The sequence below is a fragment of the Papio anubis genome, unplaced genomic scaffold (genome assembly GCF_008728515.1).
Source record: "Papio anubis isolate 15944 unplaced genomic scaffold, Panubis1.0 scaffold1023, whole genome shotgun sequence".
In the NCBI taxonomy this organism is placed as follows: Eukaryota; Metazoa; Chordata; class Mammalia; order Primates; family Cercopithecidae; genus Papio; species Papio anubis.
In genome coordinates this window covers 14,764-27,878 of record NW_022159356.1, presented here as the reverse complement: position 1 = coordinate 27,878, position 13,115 = coordinate 14,764, and the positions used below count along the sequence as shown (strand labels likewise).

The following is a 13,115-nucleotide window of genomic DNA, read 5'->3' as shown; positions in this document are numbered from 1 at the left end:
CACACCGGGGCCTATCATGGGAAGGGGGGAGGGGGGAGGGATTGCATTGGGAGTTATATCTGATGTAAATGACGAGATGATGGGTGCAGCACACCAACATGGCACAAGTATACATATGTAACAAACCTGCACGTTATGAACATGTACCCTACAACTTAAAGTATAATAATAATAAATAAATTTAAAAAAAAATAAAATAAAATAAAATAAAAAATCTCTAAATTCCTATACTCAAATGAGTACTCTCTCAGAAGTGGAAAAGCATACTGACTACTCTATAAAATTTATCTGGAGGCCACCTCCATGCAGAGTCAACACTAAGCAGGGGTAAGAATCCTGAAACAATGAAATCTGGAAGTATATTCTTCATGTTAATATTTTCCCTATCTCCCAAATCTGTTAAAACTTCAATAATAACAATAACAATAATGTCAGCAAATATAATTTTAACAGTTACCATGTATTTAATATATTCTCTTTTCCAAACACTTACAATTCATCATCTTATTTAATTCTTATTACAACTCTGTGAGGTATTTTTATTTCTAATTTACAAATAAGGACAATCAGGCTCAGGGGTTTAAATGACTGACTTAATGTCACACAGCTCGTAACTGACAGACCTGGGATTCAAACCAAGATCTCTTTGATTCTAAAGCCTGGGCCCTTTCTACTTCATCTAATATATTTCTAAACAGACTCATGAGGCTTTTTATTCTCTTCTCTAACATACTACCCAAATACAGATTTTGTAGGCACAGCACCAAATTTTATCTTTTTTTTTTTTTTTTTTTTTTTTGCAGACAGCATGGTTGTACGTAAGATCTCAGACACGGGATCAGGCAGATCTGAGTTTGAATACAAGCTCCATCACTAATAAGTTATATATCTTTGGACAAGTGTATTAGTCCGTTTTCACACTGTTATAAAAAATACCTGAAACTAAGTAACTTACACAGAAAAGAGTTTTAATTGGCTCATGGTTCCTCAGGCTGTATAGGAGGCATGGGTGGGGAGGCCTCAGAAAACTTTCAGTCATGGTGAAAGGGGAAGCTAGCATGTCTTGCACAGTCACAGCAGGAGAAAGAGAGAGAAGGGGAAGGTGCTACACACTTTTAAATAACCAGATCTCATGAGAACTCACTCTCTTGAGAACAACAAGGGGGAAATCCACGCATACCCATGATTCAATCACCTCCCACCAGGCCTCTCCTGTAACGTTGTGAATTACAATTTGACATGAGATTTGGACTGGAACACAAATCCAAACCATATCAACAAGTTACTTATCCTCTCTGAGTCTCAATTTTCTCATCTGTTAAAGGGGATTAAAACTAGTACCCACTGGGCTATTGTGAGGAAAAATGAGACAATGCATATAAAGACCTCAGAAATAATAATTACTCAGCAAAGGTTACTAATCTTTGCTTTTTCAAAAATACCCTTGCTTGTTTGTCATAATTATACCACATATTGATAATCTGTCAACTTTTTTGATATGGAGGAGATAAAAGAACACTGGCAACTGTTGACTCTTTCAAGCCAAGGATAAAAGTAAACATAATCAACTCTGGTGAATGGGAAAATGGAGACATCATTGCAGCACTCTTCACAATACCAAAACATAGGAGTCGAGCACAGTGGCTCATGCCTGTAATCCCAGCACTTTGAGAGGCTGGGTTGGGAGGATTGCTTGAGCCCAGAAATTTGAGATCAGCCTGGGCAACTAAGTGTGGCCCTGTCTCTCTATTTAAAAAAATAAACAGTAAAAAAGCATGAAATTGACCTAAATGCCCATCAGTGGTAGACTGGGTAAATAAAATGTGGTGCACATACATAGAATACTATGCAGCCATAAAAAAGAATAAAACCATGTGATTTGCAGCAACATGGATGAAGCTGGAAGACATTATCCTAAAGAAACTAACAGAGGGACAGAAAATGAAAGACCACATGTTGTCACTTATAAGTGGGAGTGAAACATTGAGTATATACAGACACAAAGAAGGGATCAACAGACACTGGGGCTTACTTGAGGGTGGAGGGTGAGGATGAAAATACTACCTATCAGTACTATGTTTATTCCCTGGGTGACAAAATTATCTGTGCATCAAACTCCCATAACATGTAATTTATCCATAAAACAAACCTGCACATGTACCCCTGATCCTAAAATAAAAGTTAAAAAAAATCATTATGTCAAGAAGATATCTTTATGTGTATGTTCATCACAGCACTATTCACAATAGCCCAGATGTAGAATCAACCTAAATGTCCATCAATAAATGAATGGATAAAGAAAATAGTTGATGCACACAATGGAATACTATTCAGCCATTAAAAAGCATAAAATAATGTTTTATGCAGCAACATGAATGGAACTGGAGGCCATTATCTTACATGAAACTCTGGATTCTTAGAGCGTTAGTATAAGTATCAAATAAGTTGGGTTCTAGTCCTGGCTCTCCAACTTACTAGCTGAGTTATTTTGTTAAATTCTTTAACCTTTCTGTGTCACAGACTTCTTCAACTAAAATACTTTTTTACAATTTGAAATGTTATGGTGTAAATAATATGTTACACTTAAATAGAATTTCTAATTTATAAAATGTATTTCCGTTTTCTCTCATTTGTTCCTTACAACATCCCTGGGGGATGCTGGGGAGGTGTTTCTACTGTGTTTGAAAAAATTAGAGGCAGTACCTAAGCTGGAGCGGGGTAGAGGCGGGCCGGCACCCACTTCTGACCTCCGGTGCTGCCGGCCTCAAGATCAGGCATGGCCCAGAACTTGAAGGACTTGCCGGGACGGCTGCCCGCGGGGCCCCGGGGCATGGGCACGGCAATGAAGCTGTTGCTGGGGGCCGGCGCGGTGGCATACGGTGTCCGCGAATCCGTGTTCACTGTGGAAGGCGGGCATAGAGCCATCTTCTTCAATCGGATCTGTGGAATGCAGCAGGACACTATCCTGGCCGAGGGCCTTCACTTCAGGATCCCCTGGTTGCAGTACCCCATTATCTACGACATTCGGGCCAGACCTCGAAAAATCTCCTCCCCTGCAGGCTCCAAAGACCTACAAATGGTGAATATCTCCCTGAGAGTGCTGTCTCAACCCCAATGCTCAAGAGCTTCCTAGCATGTACCAGTGCCTAGGGCTGGACTACGAGGAACGAGTGCTGCCGTCCATTGTCAACGAGGTGCTCAAGAGTGTGGTGGCCAAGTTCAATGCCTCACAGCTGATCGCCCAGCAGGCCCAGGTATCCCTGTTGATCCGCCGGGAGCTGACAGAGAGGGCCAAGGACTTCAGCCTCATCCTGGATGAAGTAGCCATCACAGAGCTGAGCTTTAGCCGAGAGTACACAGCTGCTGTAGAAGCCAAACAAGTGGCCCAGCAGGAGGTCCAGCGGGCCCAATTCTTGGTAGAAAAAGCGAAGCAGGAACAGCGGCAGAAGACTGTGCAGTCCGAGGGTGAGGCCGAGGCTGCCAAGATGCTTGGAGAAGCACTGAGCAAGAACCCTGGCTACATCAAACTTCACAAGATCCAAGCAGCCCAGAATATCTCCAAGACGATCGCCACATCATAGAACCATATTTATCTCATGGCTGACAACCTCACGCTGAACCTACAGGATGAAAGTTTCACCAGAGGAAGTGACAGCTTCATCAAGGGTAAGAAATGAGCCTAGTCACCAAGAACTCCATCCCCAGAGGAAGTGGATCTGCTTCTCCAGTTTTTGAGTAGCTAGCCAGGGGTCCAGCACAGCCCTACCCCACCCCAGTATCATGCGATGGTCCCCCACATCGGTCCCCGGAACCCTTCTTTGATTAAGAAAGACTGAAGACCAGCCCCTTTTCTGGGGAATTACTTTCCTCCTCCCTGTGTTAACTGGGGTTGTTGGGACTGTTGTGTGACTTCTCAGTGATTTCCTACAGTGTTGTTCTCTCCCTCAAGGCTGGAAGGAGATAATCACCAACCCAGGAATTCCCAATAAATTTTTACTACTTAACCTGAAAAAAAAAAAGAAAAAATTAGAAAACTATGGCCCAGAAAAATTAGAGGATTTGCTTAAGGTTGAACGTCCTTTCCACCACACCATGTTGAATTTTAAACTGAGGCTTTATGGTCAGTTTAATAATCTACTTTTTAAAATCCAGACATCCACGCTAACATCCGTGGAAGGAAACCAAATTTAACATGGGATGTTTTCATTTACCATTAGTAAAAATAATTATGAAACTTCATGGACAAATTTGAGCATGCCTTTATGAGTACAAACTTCTGAACCTAGTTGAAAGGGCCCACCCAAACCATATAGTCTCAGCCTGTTGTCTCATTGCACAAATAAAGACTTGAATAAAAGGAGGTTAAAAACCTAAATGAAAGCAAAAAATATGAGGTTAATCCTGTTACTTAAGACGTAGCCAAAAATCAATAGTAGGTCTAGCATTAGTGAGTTGTAGTCTAAATCCCACATATTTGGCAAAATCCATCATTTTATTTCCAACCTATGTCAAGGCACTTGGCTATAGGGAGTTCTTTCAGTTTTATAATTGCAGCAACTTTTAATCATAACAAGTTAAAGTATAAAGAGGCTCATTATTCTGCTTATAAGATAATCCTACTTTATTTTACTATATTGAGAACTCAGAGTAAAATATGGTGATAACTATGAGCAAAGGCAAAGAAAAGCACTATCCAAAGTTATCTGTTGTCCATTGAACAGCTAACTCAATTCATTTTCTTCCAAAATCAGCAGCACAACATTTTTACTCTCCTATAACTATTGAAAATCATAGTTTCTATCAAGACTGACCCAATAGAAGGACATGGTGTTTCTCCAACTGTTTAATTTCAGAAGAAGTATTTAGTATGCTGTCAACATTTCCCTTTGAGAGTCAATGCAAATTTGTTCTCCTTTTGCTTCCTCTGAATATTGAAAAGTGAGCTCCAATGCTATAAAATTTTTCCTGAGTTCATGTTGTTGTGACAGGGGTCTGCATTTTCTCAGGAAAGGAAATACATTCCCTAAGGAAAAACAAAAATGAATTTCTCCTTAAAGAAGAAACAAACAAGATCTGGGCATGTCATCAATTGATGACAACGACATCTCTCTGGAAATACCTTGTTAACATTCTGTTAAAATCATAGGCACCTCTCAAGAGTCTTAACAGTTTCTGAATCTTTAGATAGTGTGTATTTTGTGACAACTCTTCCGTCAAAATCAAAAAACAACTGAAATTTATTCTCCAATGCTCTTTCTTCTTCTCTCATTAATATATTTCTCTAACATCTCACATTTAGTTTGCACCTTTTTTGGAAGTGTCAAGAATGGGAAAGAGTTTTTAGAAAAGAAGAGAGATGAAATTCACAGACATACACAAATCACTCCAGTTCTGGGAATGCCTCAGATAATGAATCTCACACCTTAATATGTGTCAAACATAATACAAAAATGGCTTCAAATAAGGGGTATTTTTGGCTTATTGGCATTGTAGGTTTCATAAATATTTTTGCTTTCATAAGTATAGAAGAAAGTTCAAAGATCTAAATTCTGAGCTAATTTATATTGGTAAGCCTTCGAAGTTCCATAGCAACAGCTATAGATATAGATATGATAAAAGTTGATATTCATTTCACTGACAAACCTAACCCCTCATTCATAAGAAATGAGATCATTTTAAGACGTAACTCAATCCCAAACAAATCTGGCATTCACTTGCAAAGTCCATCATTGACTTTTTGCAATCCCCATTCAAATGGTTTCATTTATGCTGTTTTGTTGTTGGTGGTGGTGGTGTATTATTGTGTTTGCTTGTATTTTTTGGTTTTTTTTTTCTATGTGATCCTCTTCAGAGTTTTTTTGTTTGTTTGCTTGTTTGTTTGTTTGTTTGTTTTTATGAGATGGAGTTTCACTCTGCCACCCAGGCTGGAGTGCAGTGACTGTATCTCCACTCACTGCAAGCTCCGCCTCCCGTGTTCATGCCATTCTCCTGCCTCAGCCTCCCAAGTAGCTGGAACTTCAGGCACCTGCCACCACACCCAGCTAATTTTTTGTATTAGGGACAGAGTTTCACTGTGTTAGCCAAGATGGTCTCAATCTCCTGACCTCGTGATCTGCCCTCCTCGGCCTCCCAAAGGGCTGGGATTACAGGCGTGAGCCACCGTGCCCGGCCTAGAGTTTTCTTAAAGTGCATAAAGCAGAAAGAAAGATATTTGAGCATAAGAGATTTTTATTATTTTTTATTTTTAAAACTTGTTTGTTTTGGATTCAGGGAGTGCATGTGCATGTTTGTTACATGGGTGTATTGTATGATGCTGAGGTTTGGGCTTCAATTGAACCTGTCACCCAAATGTTGCATATAGTAACTAATAAGTAGTTTTTCAACCCTTGTTACCCTCCCTCACTCCCCCCTTTTAGAGTCCTGAGTGTCTCTTGTTCCAATGTTTATGTCTGTATATACCCAATGTTTAGCTCCCACTCATCAATGAGAACATGGGGTATTCGGTTTTATGTTTCTGCTATAATTTGCTTAGGGTAATTTCCTCCAGCTTCCATGTTGCTGCAAAAGACATTATTTCATTCTTTTTATGGTTGCATAGTACTCCATGGTGTATATGTACTGCATTTTCTTTATCCAATCCACCATTGACAGACACCTGTGCTGACTCCAATTCTTTGCTATTGTGAATGGCACTGCAATAAACATGAAAATGCAAGTGTCTTTTTGGTAAAATGATTTATTTTCCTTTGGGTATATGCCCTGTAATCAGATAGTTGGGTCAAGTAGTAATTTGACGTTTTGTTCACAAAGGAGATTTTATTACAGATCAAATAAAAAGTTATCTTCATAAAGGATGAAGTGAATATTTAATCTTAAGAACTTGAAAATTCAAACTTTTTTAAGTGCTAGATGATCATAAGTTCTCTATTCGACTCTAACCATTTCTTAAATATAAGGCCCTTGAGGCTTAAGTACTCTTGAAGTTGCTAGAATCTAGTAAATTATGCTTACTGTAAATTGTTTATTCATATTTTTGTGAAATATTCAATATAACTTTGCTATAATCACCATAGTCTTCTACTATGTCCTAATTTTAAGTAATGAAATATTTTTGCGGTACTAACAGAGAGATGTGTTTTCATATACAAATAATTCTCCTCCATAACTACATAGGGATTTTCCTCCGAATTCATTCTTATGAGAGATAACTTACTTTATTTGCCTGAAAAGCTTTGTAATATTTTTATTGCTAAAGAAAGAGCAGCTCTGAATATTGTTTGGTTTTCAAGAATGAAAATGGTCTGGCACGGTGGCTCATGACTGTAATCTCAACACTTTGGGAGGCCAAGGTTGGGGAATTGCTTGAGGCCAAGAGTTCAAGACCAACCCTGGCAACACAGTGAGGCCCTATCTCTACAAAAGAAAAAATTCAGCCAGTCATGGTGGTGTTACAGTCCCAGCTACTCAGGAGGCTGAGGTAGGAGGATTGTTTGAGCCTAGTAATTTGATGATGCAGTGAGTTATGATTGTACCACTACACTCCAGCCTGGCTGACAGAGCAAGACCCTGTCAAATAAATAAATAAATAAATAAATAAATAAATAAATATGAATGAATAAAATAAACCTTAAAAATCATCAAGTCAAACCTTCTCATTGCGGTTATGATGGAAGAGAGGCCTAAAGAAGAGAAAATATTTGCACATATGGGAGGCTAAAGCGCTATGAATGTTCAAGAATGTTTTCAAGAATGAACAAATGGATCAGTTAATTGATTGACGGATGGATGGATGGATGGATGGATGGATGGATGAGTGATGAATGGGTGCATAAACTGGTGGACCAATAAATAAAATTGGTGGAAGAGTCAGGACCGGAGCCTTATTGTCCTAGCATTCACTTCACTTCACTTATACTATATAATAATACATCTTGAAGCAAATATATATATACATATATATATATATATATGTTTAAAAATAATAGTATTAGCAAAGTTATCTAGAAGAGAAACTATAAGTTTTCAACCTAGACAGACCTGGGTTTGAATTTCACCTCTGCCACCTGATAGCTTTGTGACCTTGGGAACGTTAGTTAACTTGCTGAGTTCCATTTTTTTAATCTGAAAAATGGGGATAATGAAGCAATAATGAAATTGAATAAGATATCCGTGTAAAACATCTAGCAAGTGCATCCTACACAATAGATGTTCAATAAGTGTTTGTCTCTCTCTTTTTCTGTGACTCTTGCGTTTTAATTTATAGCTTATGGAAATGCCAATGTTATTCCATCTAAATACCATGGAACTTCTTTACCATAGGTGACTCTAATCCAATGTTTCTCAAAGTGTGGTCCCTCAGAACAACAGCATCAGGAACACTTGAGAACTTTTAGATATGCAAATTCTTAGGTCCCATACTACACATACAGAGTCAGAATCTCTGGATCTGGAGCCCGTACATTTCTTTTTTATTAAATCCTTCAGGTTATTCTGATATACATTGAAAACTACTAATCTATATAACTGATATCTCTAGATCCACTGCTCGGTTTTCTAGAGCTATTTAAATGCATAAAGACAGCATAGGTTAGTTTTTACACTGCTATAAGAATACTACACAAGACTGGGTAATTTATAAAGGAAAACGGGACTCACAGTTCCACATGGCAGGGGAAGCCTCAGGAAACTTACAATCATGGCAGAAGAGGAAGCAGGCACTTCTCACATGGCAGCAGGCAAGAGAAAGAGACAGAGAGAGGGGGAGAGAGAGAGTGGAAACCACAACTTATAAAACCATCAGATCTCATGAGAGCTCACTCACTATTATAAGAACAACATAGGGGAAAGTGCCCTCGTGATCCATCACCTCCCACCAGGTCTCTCCTTCGACACATGAAGATTATGGAGATTACAATTTGAGATGAGATTTGGGTGGGGACACAGAGCCAAACCATATCAAAGACCTTTGATTGTGTTTTTTCCTAAGGTCTCCTCTAAGTTATGACATCACATGTACATGTCATATTATGTCAACCCATGATCCAGGAGGTGACATTAAGTGACCCTTGAGCTCCAGTGACAGCTTTCTAATTAAGCATAAACTTCACCTTGTCTGTGCATTGTGAGAATGTCCTTGGTTTATAATGATAACTCTAAACTGTCTCAACAGTTTTTTGAGGAAGCCACTATACGTCATTTTTAAAAACCAAAACCTTCATGCTTCTTTAAATCTTACTTTAAATTATGAATTATTCTTTATAATAGTAATTCAAGACTAGTGAATACTCATGCTGGTGATTCAGTGAAGAGTGTATTTTTGTTTGGGTTTATAAAGAGAAGAATTAAGCATGGGCAAACAAACTCTAGGCCCTTTGACATGATTAAAGAAAGTTTCGTAAGTTGACCCATACAACTTTACCCAAGAAACTCTGATCTGTGGACACAATGCCTAAGAAGAAACAAACATTTTTTTGGAGATGAAAGTGCTTTTGCAACTTAAACCTTTAGAGTGATAACAATACCATTATCTCCTTTGCCATTTCTTGACCCAGGAGATGGAGAACCAAAAGGTTCAATGATCACTGTAAGAAAGATAGAAGAGATAGCTACTGAAAGGTTTTGAAGGATCAGGGTAAAGTCCTTAGGCCAATTAAAAGTTAATCACCTGGACTATAGGCTTTAGAGATTCAGCTATACTGAAGTTTCAAACAATTTCAACTGTACTCTGAATATTATTATTTCAGCTGGGATAGCAAGCCAAAAGTAGCTTCCACAGACCAAGTCATTTGGGCGGTGAAGCTAAAACAACTTAAGTTCCATGTCAACAGTGAGAAGAGAATTCATTTTGCTTTTTTAATGCTGCTTGCATTATGCTTCTATCATATTCCAATCTGATATATTCAAGAGCAAAAGGTAAAATTCTGCAAACTTTTCAAGGATTTTTTACCATGCATATAGTAGATGACTGAGTTTTGAAGGAAGAAAATTGTTAAATTGGCATAGCAGAAGATGGGTAGGGAGAAAAGTGATGAGGAGACACAAACTCCTTCATCTGGTCTCATCACCAGCTCCCTCACCCCTCTGTCCCAAAAACACATTTGACACTGGGTAGCACTGATACAATTCCTGGTACCTATATTGTAATGAAATTTTAAATTTCTGAATATGTATAAATAAAGACTATAGTCAGTTGAGTCAAGACTGCAGAATACCGTCAAAAGGCAGACTGTGTAGTTAGAAATGTATAATATAGATAATTCATAGACAATTTTAGTACTTAAAAATTTTTAAAAAAATGAGCATATCAAGCCCATGATGCCAACAAACATAATGTTGAAAATGGATATCATACATATTTAAGCTTTAAAAGAGAGTGAATTTAAAGAAAAAGGGTAAGCAATCAATAATAATAGTGAGGAAGTTACAGCGTATATTAGAAAAGTAGTGAGAAAATAACTAAGATTTAAGCTTAAGGAAAACTATTACAATCCAGGCCTTAAGCAAGCAGAATACACATACACAATCCCATGACTGAAACAGAAAGAAATTGAATCCCCGAACAGACCAATAATAAGTTCTGAAATTGAGGCAGCAACAAATAACCTACCAACCAAAAAAAAAAGCCCAGGACCAGAAGGATTCCCAGCTAATTCTACCAGATGTGCAAAGAAGACCTGGTACCATCTCTACAGAAACTATTCCAAAAATTGAAAAGGAGGGACATCTCCTTAATTCACTCTATGAGGCCAGACTCATCCTGATACAAAAACCTGACAGAGACACAACAATAAAAGAAAACTTTCAGCCAATATGCTGGACGAACATTCATGCAAAATCATCAACGATACACTGGCAAACCAAATCCAGCAGCACATCAAAAAGCTAATCCATCACGATTAAGTAGGACTGATCCCCAGAATGCAAGGTTGTTTCAACAGAAACAAATCAATAAATGTGATTCATGAATTAAACAGAGCTAAACCAAAAAAAAAAAAAAAAGATTATCTCAACAGATGCAGAAAATACTTGAAAAAATATTCAACATTCCTTCAGTTTAAAAGTTCTCAATAAATATTGAAGGAACGTACCTCAAAATAATAACAACTGTATATGACAAGCCAACAGGCAACATCATACTGGATAGCTGAATAGCTGAATAGCTGGAAGCATTTCTCTTGAATATAGGCACAAGACAAAAATGCCCTCTCTTACCACTCCTATTCAACATAGTATTGGAAGTTCTGGCCAGGAAAATCAGACAAAACAAATAAAGGACATTCAAATAGCAAGAGAGAAAGTCAAACTATCCTTGTTTGCAAATGACATGATCTTATACCTAGAAAACCCGATAGTCTCAGCCCAAAAGCTTCTTAAACTGATAAACAACTTCAGAAAATCTCAGGATACAAAAATCACTGTTCAAAAGTCACTAACATTTCTATGTATCAAAAACAGTCAAGCCAAAACCAAACCAGGAACCAACTCCTATTCGCAATTGCCACAAAAAGAATAAAATACCTAGAAATAAATACACCTAACCAGGGAGGTGAAAGGTCTCTCAAGGAGAACTACAAACCACTGCTCAAAGAAATCAGAAATGACACAAACAAATTGAAACACATTCAATGCTCACAGATAGAAAGAATCAATATTGTTAAAATGGTCATACTACCCAAAGCAATTTATGGATTCAGTGCTATTCCCATTAAACTACCATTGACATTCTTCACAAAACAAGAAAAAAAAAAAACTATTTCAAACTTGATATGGAACCAACAAAGAGTCTGAATAGCCAAGGCAACCCTAAGCAAAAAGAATAAAGGTGGAGGCATCATGCTACCCAACTTCAACCTATACTACAGGGCTACAGTAATCAAAACAGCATGGTACTGGTACAAGAATAGACATATAAACCAATGGGACACAATAGATAACCCAGAAATAAGAGTGCACACCTACAACTATCTGATCTTTAACAAACTGAGAAAAGCAATGGGGAAAGGAATTCATTTTCAATAAATGGTGCTGAAATAACTCGCTAGCCATATCCAGAAGATTGAAGCTGGACCCCTTCCTTACATCATACACAAAAATTAACTCAAGATGTATTCAAGACTTAAATGTAAAACCAAAAACTATAAAGATCCTGGAAGACAACCTAGACATTACTCTTCAGGATATATGAACAGAAAAAGATTTCATAACAGAGACACCAAAAGCAATTGCAACAAAAGAAAAAATTGACAAATGGAATCTAATTAAACTAAAGAGCTTCTGCACAGCAAAAGACGCTATCGACAGAGTAAACAGACAGCCTACAGAATGGGAGAAAATATTTGCAAATTATGCATCCAACAAAAATTGAATGCCCAGCATCTATAAGGAATTTAAACCAATTTCAAGAAAAAAACACCCCATAATAAAGTAGGCAATTGACATGAACAGACACTTTAGAAAAGAAGACATACATGTGGCCAGTAATCACATGAAAACAATCTCAACATCCCTGATCATCAGCGAAAAACAAATTGAAACCACAGTGAGATATCATCTAAGACCAGTGAGAATGGCTACTATTAAAAAGTAAGAAAATAGATGCTGGCAAGGTTGTAGAGAAAAGGGAATGCTTATACACTGTTGGTGGGAGTGTAAACTAATTCAGTCATTGTGGAAGACAGTGTGGTGATTTCTTAAAGACCTAAGGACAGAAATACCATTTGACCAGCAATTCCATTACTGGGTATGTAAACAGAGGAATATAAATCATTCTATTATAAAGACACATGCACATGTATGTTCATTACAGCACTATATACAACAGCAATGACATGGAATCAACCTAAATGTCCATCAATGATAGACTGTATAAAGAAAATGTGGTACACATACACTATGGAATACTATGCAGCCATAAAAAGGAATGAGATCATGTCTTTTGCAGGGACATGGATGGAGCTGGAGACCATTATCCTTATCAAACTAACACAGGAACAGAAAACCAAATATCACATGTTCTCACTTATGAGTAGGAGCTAAATGGTGAGAACACATGGACACATAAAAGAGAACAACACACACTGGGGCCTTTCTGAGGGTGGAGGTTTGGAAGAAGGAGA

General features: G+C 37.8%; 1 pseudogene; it reads left to right on the top strand.

Annotated features, from left to right (window-relative positions):
* Positions 1–2,776: 2,776 nt before the first annotated feature.
* Positions 2,777–3,677, top strand: LOC103880779 (annotated as a pseudogene).
* Positions 3,678–13,115: the final 9,438 nt, after the last annotated feature.